Consider the following 22,934-nt stretch of genomic DNA (forward strand, 5'->3'; position numbering starts at 1 on the left):
TCAGCGGGCACCCTTTGTGCCCCCCAAATTCGCGGGGAACCTCGACTACGGGTTCCGGAGCGAAGCGGGTGAGCGGCGCGGTGCTGTGAATTGATTGCTTCTTCCCCGGAGTGAAGCCACACAGCCGTTACTGGAGAGCGCTGACTTCTTCTTGTGAAAATTATAAAAGCAACTACCTGTGAGTAGGGGAAATTTGGAAGTATAAGAGAGACTTAATTTGACACCGAAGTGGGGAAGGTTTAAACAGGAAGTCCGCCTTCCTCTTTTGTAAATAGATCAAAGCAAAGAGAAAACAAGCTAAAGCCTGGGAAAACTGACTGGAAAGGACTAAATTTCTAACACTAAAATATCGTAACCCCCCCCCCCCCAAGGAAGCAGGGGCAGGAGGGGGGAAGTTTTGGACCGTATATACCTACAAGAGAGAGGGGAAAAACCTAAAATTCACCGCTCTAAACTTGGGAACGGCTGCCAATAGACAAAGACTGCCGTGCTTTGAACTGAGCTTTGACTGTGAACAGGGGACTTGCTGACAGTTAGTTCAGCAAGAGAGATACATTGTGGCCAGTTTCCTCTGCTGCTGCTAAGAAAGAGGGAAAGTAACTGAAAAGAGGGAAAGTAACTGAAAAGTAACAAAAATTTGAACTGTTTATTTCTTTTATTGCTTGAGTTTAAGAAGAGTTTTTCCTGGATTATTGCAACTGTTTCCCCCTAGAGGAAGATTCTGAAACTGTTAAACTGTTACCAGGGGAATTTTCCACTTGTAAAGACAAACTGCGTAGCTGGGATTGACCTTAGCCTCTCTATTGTTTAAGTGTTATGGCAGATGGGAGAGAAAAAGTAGATTCACAATTCCCAGACAAAACAACAAGATCTGGGAAGAATTGGGCACGAAGACAATCAGTTGCTGGCCTTCCCACTTCATCAGTGACTGTACCATCACAACCTAAACCTAGTGGAATGTCATCAGAAGATACTCTGGCGGCTGCATTGGCTAAGATTAATGAATCTTTGGAGAGACTTAATAAAAGGGCTGAAGAGACAAATAAGAGGGTCGAAGAGACAAAGGTGATAGTGGATGAGACAAAATCGAAGGTAGATGCAGCAACTACTAAAATTGATTTAAATACAGAAAGCTTAAATAGTTTGGGACAAAAGGTGAACACCAACACATAATCTATTCAGAAATTGCTGCAGGAATCAACTCTGACCCGACAGACCACAGAGGAAGCCAAGAAGAAAGCTGATGCCGTGGAATTCAAGACAACTCAATTGGAAACGGAGAAAGTCCCAGATTTGGAGAGGCAAATTAAGGATCAGAAATTGACGCTTTCTATGATTGAACTCAAGGGAAAACAGACGAACTTAAGGATTAGAGCAGTACCTGAATTGGAGAAGGGCAGTTTGATAGACTTTTTGACACAGGAATTTGCAGAGTTTTGGAAGTCGGATTTGAAACAAGAAGACTTTAAAATCGTGAGGGCCTTCAGACTGGGAAGAGGAGGAAAGAAGATTAAAATAAGAGATTGTCTGATTACTCTCCGATCTAAGGAAGAGAGAGATAAAATCTTGGGTCTGCACTTTCAGACTCCTTTGACAATTCTGCAGTAAAGAGTGGAAATCTTTAAAGATATACCGAAACATCTTTTGGATCTTAGGTCCAACTTTGGAGATTTGGTTGCCCTTCTGAGAAGGAACAAAATTATCTTCAGGTGGGAATTCCCCCAAGGCCTATTCTTTAGCTTTAAAGGAAGGAAGATAAAAATAAGATCAGTTGAGGAAAAATACAAGTTTTTGAGAGACCACGGAGAAGATCTGCAGAAAGAACTTGGAAAAGAGCCAGGAGTTTTGGACAGAAGCCCACCAAAAGGAGGGAAACCAACATCATTGTTAGAACTAAAGCAACTACTAGGTGCTGAAGGAGGAGAAGCAAAGTAACTACATCATGGCACTGCAAGTATTAAGCTGGCATGTGAATGGACTTAACTCCCCGGAAAAGAGACGGAGAGTCTTTCATTTTTTAAAAAATGAACAATTGGACCTGATTTGTTTACAAGAAACACATGTGATAAGGCTACACAGGAAGATTCTAAGTAATAAAAGATTAGGACATGAAGCCTATCACCGAAATTTTTATTTAAAGATGATCAAGGAAGATTTGTTGCAATTGAAATTCAATCACAGGGAGAGAAATTTTTGATATTAGGTATTTATGCACCAAATGAGGGGAAATCGGAGTTTTTCAAGAAGCTACACGAGATTCTGATGGACTATTTGGACTATAATATGATTTTGATGGGAGATATGAATGGAGTAGTGTCCACTAATATGGATAAGGCACAGAGACAGGTAGTAACAAAAGATGGTAGACTACCAAAGATGTAATTTGATATGACTGACAATATGGACATAGTTGACATTTGGAGAACTAAGAACCCCATGGGAATAGAAGGAACTTTCTGTTCTGAGGCCAAAATGACATGGACAAGAATCGACCAAATTTGGCTAACTAGGGGGCTGGCCCCGAAGATTAGAAAAGTGGAAATTTGCCCTAAAACTTGCTCCGACCACAATGCGGTGAAGATGGAAATGAAACTAACACCAATTGGTTCCTTTAGATGAAGGATGAATGACACATTGTTTAGGAATGAAGAAGTGACTAAAAAGGCTCAAAAGAACTTGAGAGACTATTTTGGGATAAATTTGAACACCACAGTTGAAAAAAGAGTAATCTGGGATGCCAAGTAAAGCAGTCATGAGAGGGTTTTTGATACAGCAGAACGCAATTAAGAAGAAAACCCAAAATGAAAAAAAAGGATAAAATTCTGGAGAAAATAAAGGAAGGAGAAAAGAGACTGAGAGCAAAACCAAAATCACAGGAAATCCTGAAAGAGATAAAGTTATATCAAGTACAATACACGAAACTGATCAATCAGGAAATCAAATGGAAGATCAAACAGATGAGACAAAAGACATTTGAATCGGCAAATAAATGTGGGAAATTGTTGGCCTGGCAAATGAAAAAAAGACAAAAGCTTAATACTATTACCAATTTGGAAGTGGAGGGAAAGAATATACAGAATCCAGTGGAGATTAGGACGTGCTTTCAGAAGTATTTTAAACATTTATAGACACAAGAGACTCAGAAAGAAATTGACATTGACCGATTTTTGAAAACAAATGGATTACAAAAAATCTCTCAAGAAAATAAGCTAATGCTGAACTATAAAATAACAGACCAGGAGGTTGAAGGAGCCATTCAGAACATGCAATTGGGCAAATCCCCAGGGCCGGACGGCTTGACCTCAAGATATTACAGATCCTTGAAAGAATGGTTAGTACGGCCTTTAAATGATATCTGCAATGAAATACTGGAAGGGGGAAAGGCACCAGAGTCGTGGAAGGAAGCATATATTACACTTATACCGAAAACGGAGTCTGAGAAGACACAGCTTAAGAACTACCGCCCTATATCATTGCTCAATGTGGATTACAAAATTTTCGCTGATATCATGGCTAAAAGGTTAAGAAAGATATTGGTAGAAGAAAGCCATAAAGACCAAGCGGGCTTTCTCCCGGGGAGACACTTGTCTGACAATACGAGGAATATAATTAACATCTTAGAAAAATTACAAGTGAATATCAATACAAAAGCAGTTTTGATATTTGTGGACGCGGAGAAAGCCTTCGGCAATATTTCTTGGAGTTTTATGAAGAAAAATTTACAGGGAATGGGGGTAGGCCAAGGTTTTGAAAACGGTATAGGTGCAATTTATTCAGAACAAAAAGCTAAATTGATTGTGAATAACGTAGTTACAGAAGAGTTTAAGATTGAGAAAGGAACACGACAGGGGTGCCCATTCTCTCCATTGCTTTTTATATCGGTCCTGGAGGTTTTGCTAAATATGATTAGAAAGGACCAATTGGTTAAAGGTATACAAGTCGGAGCTAAACAGTACAAATTGAAAGCATTTGCGGATGATTTGGTATTGACATTACAGGAGCCAGAATCTAGTACTAAAAGAGTATTGGAATTGATTCAAGAATTTGGTCAGGTAGCAGGTTTTAAGTTGAATAACTTGAAAACTAAGGTCTTAGAGAAAAATCTAACACCGGTTGAGAGAGAGAGGTTTCAGAAAGAGACAGGATTAACATTGGTTAAGAAAGTGAAATACCTTGGGGTTAACATGACTGCTAAGAATGTGAACCTATTTAAAGATAATTATGAAAAATGTTGGACGGAAGTGAAAAAGGACTTAGAAATATGGTCAAATTTGAAGTTTTATTGCTAGGCCGAATTGCAGCGATAAAAATGAATGTATTGCCAAGGATGTTGTTTTTGTTTCAAACATTGCAAATTTTGGACAAAATGGAATGTTTCAAGAAGTGGCAGAAAGATATTTCTAGATTTGTCTGGCAGGGCAAGAAGCCCCGAATAAAATTTAAAATACTAACTGATGCTGAAGAAAGGGGTGGTTTTGCCCTGCCAGACCTTAAACTATATTATCAGTCAGCCGCATTTTGTTGGCTGAAGGAATGGCTATTTCTTGAAAACACTGATGTATTGGATTTGGAAGGGTTTAATAATGTATTTGGTTGGCATGCATACTTGTGGTATGATAAGGTCAAAGCACATAAAGTGTTTAAAAACCATATTGTCAGGAAAGCTTTGTTTATTGTTTGGATAAGATTGGTTGTCACCAATGGAAGCAAAGGCTCTGAAAAAGCTCAATATGGAGGCCAATTGGCCGAAATATTGGGAGATATTGGAACAAGAAGGATACAGGTTAAAGCTGCAGAGTTTTGAAAAATTAAAAAACAAAGTATGGGATTGGCTTCATTATTATCAAATAACGGAGGTTTATAATTTGGATAAGAAAATTGGGTTTCAGGTGGAGAAATCAAAATTGGAAACAGAATTGTTAGATCCTAAAACTAAGAATTTGTCAAGAATGTATAACTTGCTGTTGAAATGGAATACTCAGGATGAAACGGTGAAATCAGCTATGATTAAATGGGCTCAAGATGTTGGACATAACATTATGATGGCTGACTGGGAACAGTTATGGACCACAGGTATTAAGTTTACGGCATGTATTTGTTGATTGTGCAGAGTCCTTTACACAGCAGAAGAATGAGTAGTACATGCTACATGCTTAAGTTTTAGTTTATTTACACTTCAATGCTGAGAGATTACAAGCAGGCATCTTGCCTCTGCTAGAGCAGAGAGGCAACCCCTCTCTCCTCGGAAAACAAAGAACTCCGAGAGAACTGTGAAAAACAGGAAACCAGTGTACGTCACATCCAGTCTCCTCTTCCCGTGGGAAACCAACAGTGCATTTACTGTGGAATGTAAACAACCTGTCTCGTGACAAGCACTTCGCTGCACAGAGAAGAAAGCAGAAACCAACATCCTCCCCCTTTCTGTGAACATCACTGGGCAGCGTGTTCGTACAATATCAGTACAAACCCAACTTCTGCACATAGGTACAGTGTTGATCCCTTGATACAATCTTGGACAATACATCAGCAGGAATTTCATTACCTGGCATATAGGACACCGTTACGAGTCCCTTCTGAATACATTCCCTAGCATGTTGCAACTTCAATTGCAAGTGCTTCGTGCTTTGCTTACAACCTTCAGAATTCAGCAAAGCCAAACATGCTTTGTTGTCCTGGTAAACCTGGATTGGACATTTGACAGGAATTTTCATATCTTTGCACAATTGTAACAACCATTCACAATCCTTACGTGAATAAGACAGTGCATTCAGTTCAGCTTCACAAGTACTTAAGCTAACTGTTGTTTGCTTCTTGCATGACCAATCAAAAAGACCCTGATTGTACATATAGCAAACTCCAGACGTACTTTTCCTGTCTGTAGTGTCACTTCCAAAACTTGCATCTGCAAATATCTCAAGACCACCAGACTTCTGATTGTTAAATCTCAGTCTGTAATGCATAGTGGCTTTCAAATAGCGCGCTATGCGTTTCAGAGCTTTCTAATCCTTAACACTAGGATTGTTGACTTGTCTGCTTAGCAAATTACAGCTAACAGCAATGTCAGGTCTTGAACATCTGGCAATGAAGTTTAGCTTGCCTAGCACACTTCTGTACAGTGTAGTGTCAGAAAATGCTTCTTCAGTGTCTTCTACCTGATAACCTGTTGTCATTGGTGTGTCTACAGGGTTAGCATCCATCAGGTTTAGTTTGCTTAACACATCAGCAATTTTCCGTGACTGGTGTACTAGAATGTTACCATCTTGATCTCTCTCTATTTCCAGAGATAGGTAGTTGTTTACCTCACCAAGATCTTTCATGTCAAAGTGCTCTTTCAGTTGAGCTAGGGCGTTATTGTACATTGTGACATCTTTCCAAAAGAATAATAAATCATCAACATAAAACAAACAATACAGTTTCTTTTGCCCCTCCTCTTTGACAAATACACATGGATCAGCTTTCCCTTGCTGAAAACCTAGAGAAAACAACACTTCAGTGAGTTTTGTGTGCCAACACCGTGCACTTTGTTTGAGACCATAAAGGGACTTCTTCAGAGCACAAACAAATCCCTGTTTTACCTGTACGCCATCAGGTGGAAGCATATAAAGTGATTCACCTAGAGATCCGTACAAAAAAGCTGTATTCACATCATGGTGACTAATGTGTAGATTTTCCTCTGCAGCTAGCTTGAGCATAAGCCTAATGCTCTCATACCTCACTGTGGGTGAGTAGGTCTCGTGATAGTCTTCACCTGGTACCTGTGCAAAACCTCTGGCTACCAATCTGGCTTTGTGTCTGACTATCTTGCCATTTTGATCTGTCTTCGCTTTGAAGACCCATTTGCTTCCAAGCAGTTTCATTCCTGGAACTACTGGAACTAGTTCCCAAGTCTTGTTCCTTTCTAAGGAATCAAGCTCAGCCTTCATGGCATTTAACCATGGCTCAGCTTCCTTTGAATCCAAATCCTGGATTTCTTGGAAACTTGAAGGTTCAAATACCTTCTTGGAGCTTTTAACAGCTGTTACTGCTATCTTAGCAAACTCATCAGCAAATCTCTTTGGAGGTCTGCCTTTTGTGGCTCTCTGTGACCTACAAATTAGCCTTAAGTCCTCAACACTTTCCTCTTCCTTCTTAGGAGAAAAGTGACCTATTGTGAACAATGGTTCTTCCAATTCTTGATCAGAGCTTTCAGAGGGTCGCATAGAGGCTTTCGCACTCTTGAAATCCTCTGAATCACCCGATTCAGTTTCAGACTCAGAATCAGAACCTTCATCAGTGGGTGTGGGTTGTTGTGGCTGCTTTTGACTATCCTCAGTCTCATTACTGTCATCAGAATAACATTGAAAAATTCCCACATTCTCCCCCACTTTGCATTGTACTCAACACTTCTTGTGAGCTTAATTGTCTTAGAGTCAGACATCATTATTCTGTAAGAACCTTTCTGATAACCTAGAAAGATACCATGCAATCCACGCTTGTCTAACTTGGAGTTTTGTGGTGAGTGAACCCACATGTCAGAACCAAAAATTTTCATGTGTTTGATGTATGGTTTCTTGCCAAACATCTTCTCATAGGGGGTACAACCAATCGCTGAAGATAACCTGCGATTGTAACTGTAAACAAAACACGAGAGAGATTCGGCCCAATAACTCTCTGGAAGATTGGCATCATGCAGCAAGGTTTTTAACCCTTGAAGCAATGGTTGAATTGCCCTCTCGCAAAGTCCATTCTGCCATGGCGAGCGAGGACTAGACAAATCGTGTTGAATTCCTTTCTCAGTCAGAAAAGCTTCAAACTGCTGAGAAGTGAATTCCCCCCCCCCCGCGATCAGTGAAAAGAATCTTTATCTTCTTACCATGCACATTTTCCAACCAAGCACAGAATTCCTTGAACCTAGGAAAAGCCTCTGATTTCTGCTTGAGATTGTACACATAAATATACCTGGAAAATGCATCAATGAGAACCATGAAGTACCTATTTCCACCCAAAGAGGGCGCTAGTGGTCCAACCAAATCAGCATGAACAACCTGGTATGGTTCTGTAGCTTGCCTACTAGACACCTTACCTTTCGCAGCCATTTTCACCTTGTTTGCTGCGCATGCTTTGCACTTCATGTGGTACCTGCAGGGTTTAATAGTCATACCTTCAACCAAGGCAGGCATTTTAGATACTGCCTCAAAATGCAAATGACCAAATTTTCGGTGAAAATCGTGAATACATTCTGCATGCAAACTTTTGTTAGAACCTGCAATGCAACAAGTTTCATCCTGCACAACATCATCATAATACAAAACAAACAAACGATCAACATATTCAGCATGCAATACATAATCGTTTTTCTTTGTGATGGTGCACTTCTTGTTCTTGAAGGAAACGTCAATGTTCCGTTCATTCAGCTGCGCAACGCTGAGTAGATTATGTTTGGCATCCGGTACATAAAGCACATCTCGTATCGATAAGTCCAAACTGTGAAGAACAACAGTTCCGTAGCCTTTACTGGGGATCGTGTTGCCATCCGCCTGGTGAATCGCACCTTCCTGCGGTGTAAAAGACACAAACAGTCGCTTATCGTTGCACATGTGATGCGTTGCAGCCGAATCCACCACGAAGAAAGATCTAGACGTCTTCTGGACCTTTGCAACCTTTGGTGTGAAGCGTGAGACCATTGCCTTGTGCTGCGTTGTCCTGGACACCGGACCTTTGCCTTTGCTCTGGCCTTTTCCACGCGATGAGCTTCCGCTGCGCTGCTCTGTCTTGGCCCTGAGATATCTGCATTCCCTCTTCATATGGCCTAGACGTCCACATGAGTGGCATTTCACTGCCTTCAAAGCTTTGGCGCCATCTGGTGGTTCCACTGCACTCTGGGATGACGTCTGTGAAGACTTCCCCTTACCCATGCAGCTATCACCCTGGCGGTCTGCTTCATTCAGAATCACGGCAGTATCACAGGCTACTCTGAGCTGAGCATGTGGCTGATTGGCATCAGATTCCCCACTTGCATCAGCCAGCCTTCTGCAGCTAGCCATCATGACTCTGGCATTAGCCTTCTGCATCATCTCTGCTGCTTTAAATCAAGCTGCTTTATACAAGCTGCTTCTCTGCTGCTTCAAACCTCATTCCAAAGGCACTTTTAAACGTTACTTTCGCTTTCCCCCAAGCCTCTACGCTTGTGCCGTGGCAAACGGCCTTAAAAAGTTCAAAGTCCAGCCATAAAGCCATTAATTAGGAGCTGGCAGGCTGCCCGGAGCATGAGCACATACCTCTCAATCAATCAACTTGACGCAGAGAAGATAAGACCGGTCCGTTTCTCTGTTCCTTTGCCGGAACTCCCACTCGACCCACGGAGTCCATCCGTCAGATTGATCGCGTTTTTCTGGGCCCAGGACCAAAAATGTTGATTGTGCAGAGTCCTTTACACAGCAGAAGAATGAGTAGTACATGCTACATGCTTAAGTTTTAGTTTATTTACACTTCAATGCTGAGAGATTACAAGCAGGCATCTTGCCTCTGCTAGAGCAGAGAGGCAACCCCTCTCTCCTCGGAAAACAAAGAACTCCGAGAGAACTGTGAAAAACAGGAAACCAGTGTACGTCACATCCAGTCTCCTGGAGCAGGGAAGATGGCCGCCGAACTAGTAGCAGAGTTCTGGAGGTTATCTGAGGCAAGTTCTTAAATTTGCTTTTTAAATAGGCTCGACACCGAGCCAACCTTTGAAACCCCTTTTATAATATATTATAACTCCCCCAGAGTTTTTAAATAGTTTTAATAGTTCTTTTAGCTTGTTGCTTCTAAAAAAAAAAAAAAAAGCCCTTCTTGTTACCTTGTTATCTTAATGGCCGGAGGGTTTACTCCCCACGCTGCCACTCTCCTCAAGTCTGACCGACAATAAGGAAAACGGGTGACAGCTGATTTATTGCCAACTCCGTGTTATGCTCTGAACTATAAGCTATCAAATTACAAACAGCTATTCCAAATCTTGCCTCAATTTGGACCTTAGTCTACAGCTGGGTGGAGTTTCCGACTCCCTAAGAGACATAGTTTTTGAAATAAGAAGAATAACCCCTGATTGGTAACAAGATTTACAAATGGTACTTACTAGAAAGAAACGTAGGGACCTGGGGATAGTGACAAGCCCGTTGCTCCAGGAGTGTTATGAGAAACAGAGTAAAATCACGCAATACTTTTCACATACAAGGGACAACGAGAATGGAAATGGAAATGAGCAAAAGATGGCTGAGATGGTTGAGTTGAAGCAGGATGAGGCCCTTCTTTTTCCCTCTGCTGCTCAAGATCACTCAACCTTCTCTAGAGGAATACAGGACTCGGAGAATAACAACCAAAATAGAAATACAATGAGCCTGGCCCATGAAATGGTCTTGGCTGAGATATTATCTTCAGAGTTACAGGAAGAAACCCGAAACTCCCAGAAATCCCAGACCTCATCTATGGGCTCCCAGACGGAAAACAATGACTGCTATCCTCAGGACTGGCTGCTCTCTATAAATCTGGATCTGGCAGCTATGAAAAAATATTTAACAACAACAAATGGGCTGCTCCTGACACTAGTGGAAAATTATCCCCTCCAAGCTAAAGGCTCAGAATTTCATGGTGTTGATCCACCAACCACCCCTCAAGAGCCAGAATATACAAAGCAACCAGCAACCAGCAAGTGCACACAAGGATCATCAGCGGAAAATCACTTACACCAAGGAAAGGACATAGGGTTGTATGTCTCTGTCCCCAAAACCGAATTTCCTATCGAAGTAAATCAAAAGAAGCGAGGCATCAATAAGAGATCCCATAAGAAGAAAGCTGAAACTAAAAAGAAAAGTAAGAACATAAAAACTGCAAGGAAATCTGTTATAAACCGACGTGCATGTAAAGTATGTTGGAAAAGACTATATAAGCTGATCCCAACAAAATCAGAAACAAACTCTAACAAACCTGCTATACATGGCAGCAGAGAGAACAACAGTGTGGATCCAGAAAAAAAGATCCAGCTGAAGTCTTTGAAAGAAACCCCATTGCTGCCTAACAAAACAAGTGAGGAAATGGAATCACTACCCGGGTGCTCTATGCTGAAACCTCAAGGATCCATAAATATTAAAGAAGACTCATCCCATACCATTGATTATGGCAGATCTCAAGATGAGCCAGTAGCAGGGCAAGATCTGTCCCAGGACAAAGGATGGAAACTGATACTGGCAGATAGGAAGTTAGCTTTTCTAAACTACCCGAAGCCAAAGGGCTTCCTTACACAGGAAGAACGCTCGGTGCATTTTGTGAATACTTTAGATGATATGCTGCCAGGAAAAATAAAATTAAATGACATTACCTCAGTAGATTTCATATTCTACAATGGCTACTCTCTGCGAGTGATTGCCTCCTTCAAAGATCAAAACTTGGCTAAATATATATATATAGATCAAGACATTTGCTGTTAAAGAAAAGGATAACGGTAACAAGATATTTTGAAAACAGCACATGTTTGAATTTGTTTCCTGATGATTTTACGACAGCTGAGATAAGATTTACTTGTAAACCTAAGGAGGAGAGAGGACACTCAAAAGACAAACTGGAACATACTGAGCAAGGGTCCTTGAAACTAAGACAGGAGATGAGACTGCCTAATGAGGGGACGGATAACTTCTATCCAGAAGAAAAGGCATTAATAAATCAGTTTGGATTGTTGCCTTTCCTTGCCCAATCTGAGATCTTGAGAAGATTGGAGACCCTTAGAAATAAGCTAACAGAGATGAATGCTCAGGAAAAAGTAAGAGAGAAAGAACCGGCAACGGACCAATTAAAGAAAGAGAACCTCTCTGAAAAAGCCAAGACAGACCCCATGAAAGATTATAATACCTCTGCAACTGCAGAGATAAACCTGTTAACAACAGATCTAACACAGTGCGCAAGGGATAAACTACCATCTAAGAAGGAAACCATCCCTATGGCAACCATGAAAGACTACCTTTATAATACCTCTGCAGCTGCAGAGATAAACCTGACAGCAACAGATCTAACACAGTGCGTAAGGGACAGTAACAATCTACCATCTAAGAAGGAAACCATCCCTATGACAACCACAACGCGCTCTTGGACCAGCATGAGATACCTGGATGAGGATGAACTTGGTATCAGTCAAACAGAACGCCTCAAGGTAGATTCGCCAAAAAAAGGAGTACTGATCACTAATGTTAGCACGCTGCACCCTTCAATTGATTCCATTGAGTACCTGGGCGATAATACATCTATGGACATTGCCAAAATGAACGAAATTCAACCAATAGATAAAAAGATAGGCCCTAAAAATCTTTCAAAGGCAAATTGACTAAGATCAACTTTTGGCAAGACAACGTGCAACCTTGCCTTGCTAACTTGGAATATTGCAGGTTGGCAAAAGAGGGTTTCTGACCAATCCTTTGCTAAATATATCCAGAGACATGACATTGTGTTTCTCCAGGAGACCTGGAGCACAAGTGAAGTGGAGTTAAATGGCTTTTCTGCGTTCTCCCTCCCAGGTCTTTTAAGTACTAGAGGGGGGCGAGTTAAAGGTGGGTTAGTTACTTTAATCTCAACAAGGCTAAGGGCCATATTTAAAAAACTAGACCCACTAGACCATCTGGCCACAGCTGTGCAAGTACAGTGGAGAACCCACAGCTTGCTGCTGATTAACGTATACCTACCCCCACAAAGAGAGAAAAGACTGATAAGAAATACTTGGGCTCAGTTAGAACAGTATCTTGACAAACTATCAAATCAATTTCCTGATGCCTCTGTAGTGGTGGCAGGCGACCTAAATGCCAGAACTGGACAATCTGATGAGGCTTTGTATGCCCATTTCCATGAAACAGCCCCCATTATAGAGGAAGCCCACTCAATACCAGCTAGAATCTCAAAGGATAAAGGCTGCAATTATGCCGGCTTATGCCTATTACACTTGGTCAACAAGTTGGACTTGGTTATACTAAATGGCCGTACAGAGGGGGAGAAGGTCGGAGAATTCACATTTATATCTAACAATGGCGCCTCCACAATTGATTATATAATCGTGTCGTATGATCTTCAAAACAAAGTTCTGGAATGCAAAGTGGAGGAGCGCTTAGACAGTGACCATCTGCCATTAAGTGCACTCGTAGCTGCGGGAAAGGATTTATCCTGCGCTGAGAAAATCGAACATTCGAGCCCTACAGCTTTGGAGCACAGATATTCTCGTATCAGATGGACAGATGAACTGCATAAGGAAATTTCAAGTAGGCTATGCTCAAAGGAATTCCTCACTAAGAGAGAAAACCTTATAACTTCCTCAAGCCATGAATTAAAGATAAATTTATTTCAGGAGTTAATTTCACTCCTTCAAGATTCCCTGAAGGAAAAAAGGAACAGGTCAAGTAGGCAATCCTCAGTATATAAAAACTCCAAACCCTGGTTTGATCAAGAATGTCAGGACATGAAGCTAAACTTACTGAAAAAATACAAGAATTATAGATCTGCCAATTTACCCCAACTCCCCACGGTCTGGTTTGAAGATAAACGAAATTATAAAAACTTGATCAAAAACAAAAAACTCCTGGCACAGAAAAGAGAATGGAAATGCCTAATAGATGCATCCAGAGAGAGAGACTCGGCCACCTTCTGGAGACTGGTAGCAAATGGAGTGCGATCTACCTCCTCAGAAGTGGAGTATACTATACCTGCAGGGACTTGGGAGGCATTTTTCCAATCTTCATATTCAGCTCTGCCTTTGACACAGCCACTAATACAGTGTGCGGCAGGTGATGAGTGGCCTCCGGGGTCGGTTGCGGAGATCAGGAGGCTTATTCAGGCACTCAAACACAGAAAAGCCCCGGGAGCAGATAATATCTCTCCTGAGCTTCTCAAAGCCAATATTGACTGGTGGGCCCCAGTCCTTGCCACCCTATTCACTAGCATAGATCAAACAGCAATAATACCAGAGGACTGGGGATTGGCAATCATCGTTCCCATATTCAAGAAAGGCTGTAAACTTGATCCAGCCAATTACAGACCAATCAGTCTCTTAAGCATCATTAGCAAACTTTATGCAACCCACTTACGTGAAAAGTTTGCGGACTGGCTGGAACAGGAGCACATCCTAAAGGAAGCCCAGGCTGGTTTCAGGGCACATAGATCAACTCTAGACCAAGGACTGGTATTGCAACATCTAGTGGAGAAATACACCTCAAAGAAAGGAGGCTCCCTCTATGTAGCCTTTATAGATTTCAAATCAGCTTTCGATTTGATACCCCGGCACAGACTTTGGGAAAAATTAAATGCCACAAACATCGATAGACGTCTTTTGCTTCTTATCCGTAGACTACATGAAAATACTCGGATCCGTGTTAGATGCGACCGTTATGGGAACCTATCAAAGGAAATCCAAAGTTTCCATGGTGTCAAGCAAGGCTGTGTTCTTGCCCCTATTCTATTTAACTTCTATATAAACTCCTTAGTCGGAAAGATGGAGGAAGCAAGTACTCATCCCCCAAACCTAAATAATATACCAATCCCAGTCCTTTTGTACGCAGATGATGCGGCACTTATTTCCTTCTCTTGTGTGGGTCTAAGAAAACTTTTACGAGCTCTTACAGAGTATTGCGAAGCTGAACACCTAATAATAAATTACACTAAATCAAAAATTATGGTGTTCTCCAAGAGAAAACTCCGACATAAATGGAAAATTAATAACCAACCTATTGAGCAAGTAACATCTTTTAGATATCTTGGAATAATTTTTGATGAGAAGGGATCTTGGTGCCATCAGATTAAGAATTCCATTGTAAATGCGCAAAGATCTTCCAGAGCTATCATAAGATTCTTTTACAGAAAAGGAGGTCAATATGTTCCTGCTGCCTCCCAGGTCTTTGTTGCAAAAATACTTCCACAATTGATGTATGGCACCCAGATATTTAATTGTCAAAAACTCAAGTCCCTGGAATCTGTACAAACTAAATTTTACCGCTCCCTACTAGGGTTACCTACCTGTGTCTCCAACACAGCCATCAGGCTGGAGGTAGGTCAACTCCCTATTAATGCCAGGATATGGATCCTGAAGATTCACTTCTGGCTAAAACTCATATTTTTCCCAGTGGGAGTGGCTCCATTGACTCTACTAGACCCGTTCCAGTCTAAATGGAGATTGTTGCTTTATGAAAAATTGAAGGGCCTGGGGCTTTCCCCACAAGAACTTATAGCCTCAGGTTTTGAAAAGGCTAAAAGGATGGTGAGCCAGCGAATAGGAGATGTAGAGCTTCAGGACCATATGAGCAAGTTAGATAAATATCCAGCTATCCAAGATTATGGAAAAGGGTTTAATCTAACACCATATTTGCTGGATCTACAAATCGCAAAATACAGGCGGGCGTTTACCCTTACCAGATTTGATGTACTGCCATCTGCCTTACTAAAGGGCAGATACGAGGGCACACCCTATGCTGAACGAGTTTGCCCATGTGGTCTGAAAGAGGTGGAAACGGCTTCACATGTGTTGTTACACTGCGACCTTTACGGGGATATTAGGTCACTGTTTATCTCCCCTATCGTTCAGAAATTTCCAGGTCGATCTGAATCTCAGCGGCTGAAAATCCTAGTAGGAGATAAAAACCCAGAAGTAACACTGAAAGTGGCCAAATTTTCTGCGGCTGCGATCAAGCGGAGGGCATTAGCTGTAAAAAAGTAAAAGACTTGACCCCTGGACAAGCCCCCCCTTTTTTAAGTCTATACATATACTGTAGTGCATATATGTGTGTGTGTGTGTGGGTGTGTGTGCATATGTGTATTGCTTTTATGTATAATTTTACAATTTTTAATTGACACCATTATTCCCTTTGTAAACTATTGTTGTTTTTATGTTTTTTTCTGGTCTATGACCGTAATAAATTCATTCATTCATTCATTCATTCATTCATCCAGTCTCCTCTTCCCGTGGGAAACCAACAGTGCATTTACTGTGGAATGTAAACAACCTGTCTCGTGACAAGCACTTCACTGCACAGAGAAGAAAGCAGAAACCAACAGTATTGCCTTAAGAGAGAATATAATGAAAATGGTGCCAAAGAAGGATAGAACCTTTTTTATGTATGCAACAACAGCAGCAAGAATACTCATCGCAAAGTATTGGAAGACACAAGATTTACCCACCCGGGAAGAATGGCAGATGAAAGTGATGGACTATATGGAACTGGCGGAGATGACTGGCAGAATCCGAGACCAAGGTGAAGAGTTGGTGGAAGAAGATTGGAAAAAAATTAAAGTTTATCTACAGAAACATTGTAAAATTCAGGAATGTTAGAAGGATGTTGGAATGAAGTAATGTGGTATTAGCAGAAAAGATACAAAAGATTAGGTAAAAATTGATTTTTTAACTGTTGAAAGATCAGAATGTAATATTATACTACATTAGGATAAACTATTAGGATAAAAACCAAGTTGGAAAGGATTTGCTGGAATACTTAAGTGAACTAGAGTACAAAAAAGGGAGGTGTGAGAAGGTCAGGGAAATAAGTCAATGAAAGATAAGACATGGAAATGTTTTTAACTGCTTTTATTTTTCTGTATTTTGTATCCTTTTTTCTTTTTTCTTTTTTTCTTTCTCATTTTTGTAACTTTTTTGAAACTTTAATAAATATTTTTTAAAAAATGAAATAGAGCTAGAATAAGTGCTAGAGCCAAAGACTGAGACAAAGCCTAATAAAGAGCAGAAGCCTGAGCCTGAGCCTGAAACAGTGCTTGATACAGTGCCAGAGCCTGAAACAGAACCAGAGCCACAGCTACAGCCATAGCGCCACAGCCTGAGTCTGCAACAGTGGTTGATACAGCGCCAGAGCCTGAAACAGAGACACAGCCTGAAACAGAACCTGAGCCTGGTTATTAGCATGGCAATTAAAGAAGAGAGAGGCAGAAAGGCTTATAAATAGAGTTAAGTGCGAAGGCAAAATAATAAACAACCCTAAAGAAATAGAGAAACGATAAGGATAAATCTATAAGGAAGGAAATGAAACAAGAAGAAGTTAAAGAACATTTAGAACACAACTGTCTTCCGAAACTTACTAAAGAACAAAAAGAACTGTTGAATGCCCTTATTACATCGTACGAAATTCAAAGAGCAATTAAGGAAGCAAAGATAGGAAAGCCACCAGGGCCAGACGGCCTACCGGCAATATATTATAAAAAAATTGAGGAATTACTGTCTGACCCATTAAGAAGTATCTTAAAAGACGGAACCATGCCGGATTCTTGGAAAGACAGCCTTATTGCATTAATTCCAAAACAGGGAATGGACAATCTACTTATTAACAACTATAGGCCTATCGCACTTCTAAATAACGATTATAAATTATAGGCAAATATTTTAGCCGAAAGATCAAAAAAAGTCTTCCAGATGATGATACACAATGACCAAGCTGGCTTTTTGCCCGGGAGGCACATTTATAGCAACACTAGAAACATTATAAACTTATTAGCGTATTTAGACTTAAGAATAGAAAAGAAGGCTGTCTTAATGGCTATAGATGCAGAAAAGGCTTTTGACAGGGTATTCTGGAAATTTATGAAAGGTCTATTACACCATATGGATTTTGGTATACAGTACAGTATATAAAAGGGATTGAAGCAATATAATCAAAACAAAAAGCTAAAATCATAATCAATGGAAATTTATCACAGGAGTGTGAAATCAGTAAAGGGGTCAGACAAGGTTGCCCACTATCCCCCTTAATTTTCATATTAACATTGGAAGTTTTATGTAAACAAATTAGGGAAGAAAAAGAAATAAAAGGGATTATGCTGGGAAATAGAAGTTACAAAATGAGGGCATTTGCTGACGATTTAATTATAACTACGGAGCAACCAAAACAGAGTTTAAGAAAGGCGTTGGAAAGAATATATGGCTACGGTAAAGTTGCGGGGTTCAAAATGAATTTAAACAAGACAAAACTATTAGTTAAAAATATGTTGCCAGATGAAAAAGCAGAATTAGAACAAATAATACGCATTAAAATCTACCCCCAAATCAAGTATTTAGGATTATGGATAACACCAAAGAATATTAACTTATATGAAGATAATTATACCAATTGTTGGAAAGATATCAAAAGACAGTTGGAGACATGGACAAGGTTAAATTTATCATTCCTGGGCCGTATTTCGGTAATTAAAATGATAGTTTTACCGAAGCTACTCTTTCTATTCCAAACGATTCCAATTACAGGAAAGACCAGCAGTATCAACAAGTGGCAAAAAGAAATTTCTAAATTTTTGTGGAAGGGTAAAAGACCAAGAGTAAAGCATAAGATATTAATAGATACTGTAGAAAGAGGTGGCTACGGGTTACCGGATTTGAAGCTATATTACGAAGCCTCATGTCTTCTCTGGTTGAAAGATTGGTATTTATTAAAAAAATTGGGATATTTTAGATCTAGAAGGTCATGACACCCGTTTTGGGTGGCATGGCTATCTTAATTATGGGAAAATAAAGACGCATAGGAGTTTTTCAAATCATATAATAAGAAATGCTATATATAAGGTATGGGGAAAATACAAAAGATATTTGGAACAGAAAACCCCAAGATGGAACTCTCCACTAGAAGCAATCGCTGTTAAAAAAAGGAACAAAATCAAAGAGAACTGGATAATCTATAACACAATATTAAGGGGGGAGGAGGAGGTGAATTACTTCCAGGTTGCTTCCAGGTGAATGAAGTGTTCAGACAGGATAAGCAGATAGGTTTTGAAAAGGAGCCTTCAAGATTTGATAGAGAACTACTGAATAGTAAAACCAAAATAATCGCAAAAATCTATAGACTTCTTTTAGACTACGAAGTAATGGATGAGGAGGTTAAGGCTTCAATGATAAAGTGGGCCCAAGATGTGGGCCGTCCAATTATGCTAAAAGATGGGGAAAACTGATGGAATGGAAATTTGAAATTTACAGCCAGCTATAATATAAGAGAGAACATGATGAAAATGGCTCGTAGGTGGTACCTCACTCCTTCCAGATGATCAAGAATGTATAAAAATTTGGCGAATGCTTGTTGGAGATGTGGAGGAAGTAACGGTGACATGAGTATTTTAGATAAAGAGATCCCAAAAAAATCTAAGAGAGGATTATTGTTTTGTGTACATTGCATTGTAAGAATGGAAACAGAGCCAGAGCCACAGCCACAGCCTAAGTCTGAAACAGTCCTTGATAGAGTGCCAGAGCCAGAGCCAGAGCCAGAGCGAGACCCTGAATCAGGGCCAGAGCCAAGCCCTCATTCAGAACCAGAGCCTAAGAAAGAGCCAGAGCCAGAACCAGAGCAACAGCCACAGCCTGAAACAGCCCTTGATAGAGAGCAGTCTGAAACAGCCCTTGATAGAGAGCCAGAATCAAAGAATCAGAATCAGAGTCAGAACCAGATCTTCGGTAAAGACGTGGTCTGGTCTTAGCGCAACTGCTCCTCCCACCCGCGATAACAGAGATTGGGTGTTCCAGTACATACCCCCGTAGGGAACCTGCCCCAGCCATTCTGTTGGCTGAGGACCCCTCCCAGGCAGCCCTGACCCTTTCCCCTTGAAAAGCAAAATACAAACTATACAATAACCTAAAAAAATAGTAAAAGAAAAACAAACCAAGAAACAATTATGCTAAACCGCCCCAACTAAACATTTGTCCCACCCCAGAAAGAAACTAACAACAACAACAACAAACCACCGTTTTTGGCGCAACAGAGACACAGCCAGAGACAGAGTGAGACCCTGAATCAGTGCCATAACCAAGCCCTCATTCAGAAACAGAGCCTGAAAAAGAGCCACAGCCCGAACCAGAGCAACAGCCACAGCCTAGAGCCACAGCCTGAGTCTGCAACAGTACTTGATACAGTGCCGGAGCCTGAAACAGAGACACAGCCTCAAACAGAGCCTGAGCCTGAAACAGAGGCAAAGCCACAGCCACAGCCTGAGTCTGAAACAGTCCTTGATAGAGTGCCAGAGCCAGAGCCAGAGAGAGACCCTGAATCAGAGCGAGACCCTGAATCAGAGCCAGAGCCAGAGCCAGAGCCAGAGCCAGAGGCGGGTCAACCTTGTGTCAGAACCAGTGACCTTCCCAATGCCCAGAATTGATGACATTTTGAGCAGGGTAAGGAAGGGGAAGGTTTTTACCAAGCTGGACCTTCGGGGGGAGTACAATTTGATAAGGATGAGGGAGGGGGATGAATGGAAAACCACCATGTTCACCCCTCTGGGGGCCTTTGAGTACTTAGTTATGCCCTTCGGATTACAATCAGGCTCGGCCTGCTTTCAAGCTTTCATGCACCACGTGTTGGGGTCCCTGCTGTACAAGAATTGCGTGGCTTTCCTAGATGACGTGTTAATCTACTCGGAGAACGAGGAGCAGCATGTTAAGGACGTCAGGGAAGTGCTGAAAAGGCTGCAGGTTTGAATGGACAGAAGAGGCACAGCAGTCCTTTGAAAGGCTAAAGAGGGCGTTCGCTTCGGAAGAGCAGCTCTTACACGTGGATCTGCAGAAGCCTATGAGGCTGGAGACCGACGCGTCAGACAGAGCGGTGGGGGCCGTACTGCTTCAGACGGGAAATCAGTCCGAGTGGAGGCCGTGCGCTTTTTTTTCAAGGAAGCTGAACAAGTCAGAACAGAACTACATGGTGTATGACCGGGAACTGCTTGCAATTCATGAAGCTTTTCGACGCTGGAGACATTTTTTTTAAAAAATTATTTTTTATTGCTTTTTAACATACATATCATACATATCACAAACATACTTACACAGCCAAGAAAAAAGGAAAAAAGAAAAAAAAGAAAAACGAAACATGTAATACATAAAAACATAGGCAACTCAACTTACATTGACAAACACTCATCGACTTCCCTTTATCTTGATTTCGGAATAAAGTTATCATATTTTTTATCTGCAGTGTCTCATTTTTCAAGCAATTTTTACGTAGTAAGCGTTATCTCATACCTACTGTGAATTTTTCAAATATATATTTGTTTTTTATCAACATTTTTATTTTCCTTTTATTTCTGATTCCATATATAACTTAAATTTATCCCATTCATTATTAAATTTTGTACTTTTTTTATTTCTTATTTTCTGTGTCAATTTTGCCAGTTCTAAATAGTCAAATAGTTTAGATTGCCACTCTATTATCGTTGGGATTTTAGACGTCTTCCAATACTGTGCTATGAGGGTTCTGGCAGCCACTGTTGCATATTGAAAAAATGTTTTATCTTCCTTTTTAATTTCTTCGCCAATTATCCCCAGGAGGAAAGCTTCAGGTTTTTTGCTAAAGGTGTATTTGAGGACTTTTTAAAATTCATTATAGATAGATTCCCAAAATTTTTAAAGTGTCTCACATGACCACCACATATGTATAAAGTCGCCCTCCTTACTCTTGCATTTCCAACACATTTTATCACCTGTTTTATAAATTTTATCCAATTTTACCGGCGTCATGTACCATCTGTACATCATCTTATACATGTTCTCCTTGAGTGTTGTACATGCCGTGAAGTTCATACCTTTACACCATAAAGCCTTCCATTTGTCAAATTCTATATTATAACCCAAGTCCACTGCCCACTTCACCATCACCTCCTTCACTTCCTCATCTTTGGTGTCCCACTCAAGTAACTGGTTATACATTTTTGATAATAATTTTGTTCTTCCTTCTATTATTTCAATCTGAAATCTAGATTTCTTCTCATTTATCCCAATCTTTTTATCTTCCGTCCACATGGAGTTAATTTGGTGATATTGAATCCAGCCAGTCAACTTGTTTTTTATTTCTTCATATGGTCTGATTCTCCACCCGGATTCATTTCTAACTAATAGATCTTCATATGTCCATCTTTCCCCTTCAGTGTTTATTTTCTTTTTTGTCAGTATATCGATTGGTGATAACCACCAGGGGGTTTTCTGTTCCAATAATTTTTTATTCCTTTCCCACACTTCTAACAGTGGCCCTCTAATAATATGGTTAGAAAAATCTTTATGTTTCTTTCCATTATCCTGCCACAGATAGTCATGCCATCCAAATCTTAAGTTAAAACCCTCTAGATCTAACAAATCTTTATTTTTAATGACAATCCATTCTTTTACCCAACAAAGGCATGCTGCTTCATAATATAACTGTAAATTTGGGACAGCAAATCCCCCCCTGTCTTTTTGGTCTGTGAGCAATTTGAATTTAATCCTTGGTCTTTTTCCTTGCCAAATAAATTTAGAAAGTAGTCTCTGCCAATCTTTAAATAGTGAAACTCCCCTAATTATCGGTAAATTTTGGAATAAAAAGAGTAATTTTGGTAATAGATTCATTTTGATCGCAGCCATTCTCCCCAACCAAGAGAGGTGTATTCTGTTCCAAGTATCCAAGTCCTTTGTTATTTCTTTCCATGTGTTCTTGTAGTTATTTTCAATCAGATTTATGTTCTGCCTCTAGGTCCCAGCTCACAGAGGGCTGCCTCTAGGTCCCAGCTCACAGAGGACCAACGCTAGTCAGTAATAACGTACAAAAGTCTTTATTGACGATTAGTTTCCACTTCCAAACCGCAGCGTGCAGCTCTACGTCTAGAAGCTAGACCGGCGAAGCTCCATCTGAGTCTCTGCCCCCTGTACACCAGTTTAAGACTCTAGCCTTACTCCACCTCTTCCGTTGCTCTTTCCTCCTCTGGGTCCTTCTGCCCCCTGGGGTTTCCTCCTTTCTGGACTCTTCTGACGCTGACCCCCCTGATTCTTGCCCCTCCTTTCGGCGGGCTTTAGGACCTGGCTCCCTATCCGGGCTATCTGCTGTGCCGCTCGCCTGTACATTTGAACTTGGCGCGCGCGCCCAGCCGGCAACCTTCCTCTCGACCGTTTCCCCGCTCTCCGATGGAGGCGTGGTCAATCCTGACTCATCTCCTCTCGCTGGTGGTGGGAACACTGGTCC

Source organism: Podarcis melisellensis (assembly GCF_964234715.1).
Source record: "Podarcis melisellensis genome assembly, chromosome: W".
NCBI classification, from domain to species: domain Eukaryota; kingdom Metazoa; phylum Chordata; class Lepidosauria; order Squamata; family Lacertidae; genus Podarcis; species Podarcis melisellensis.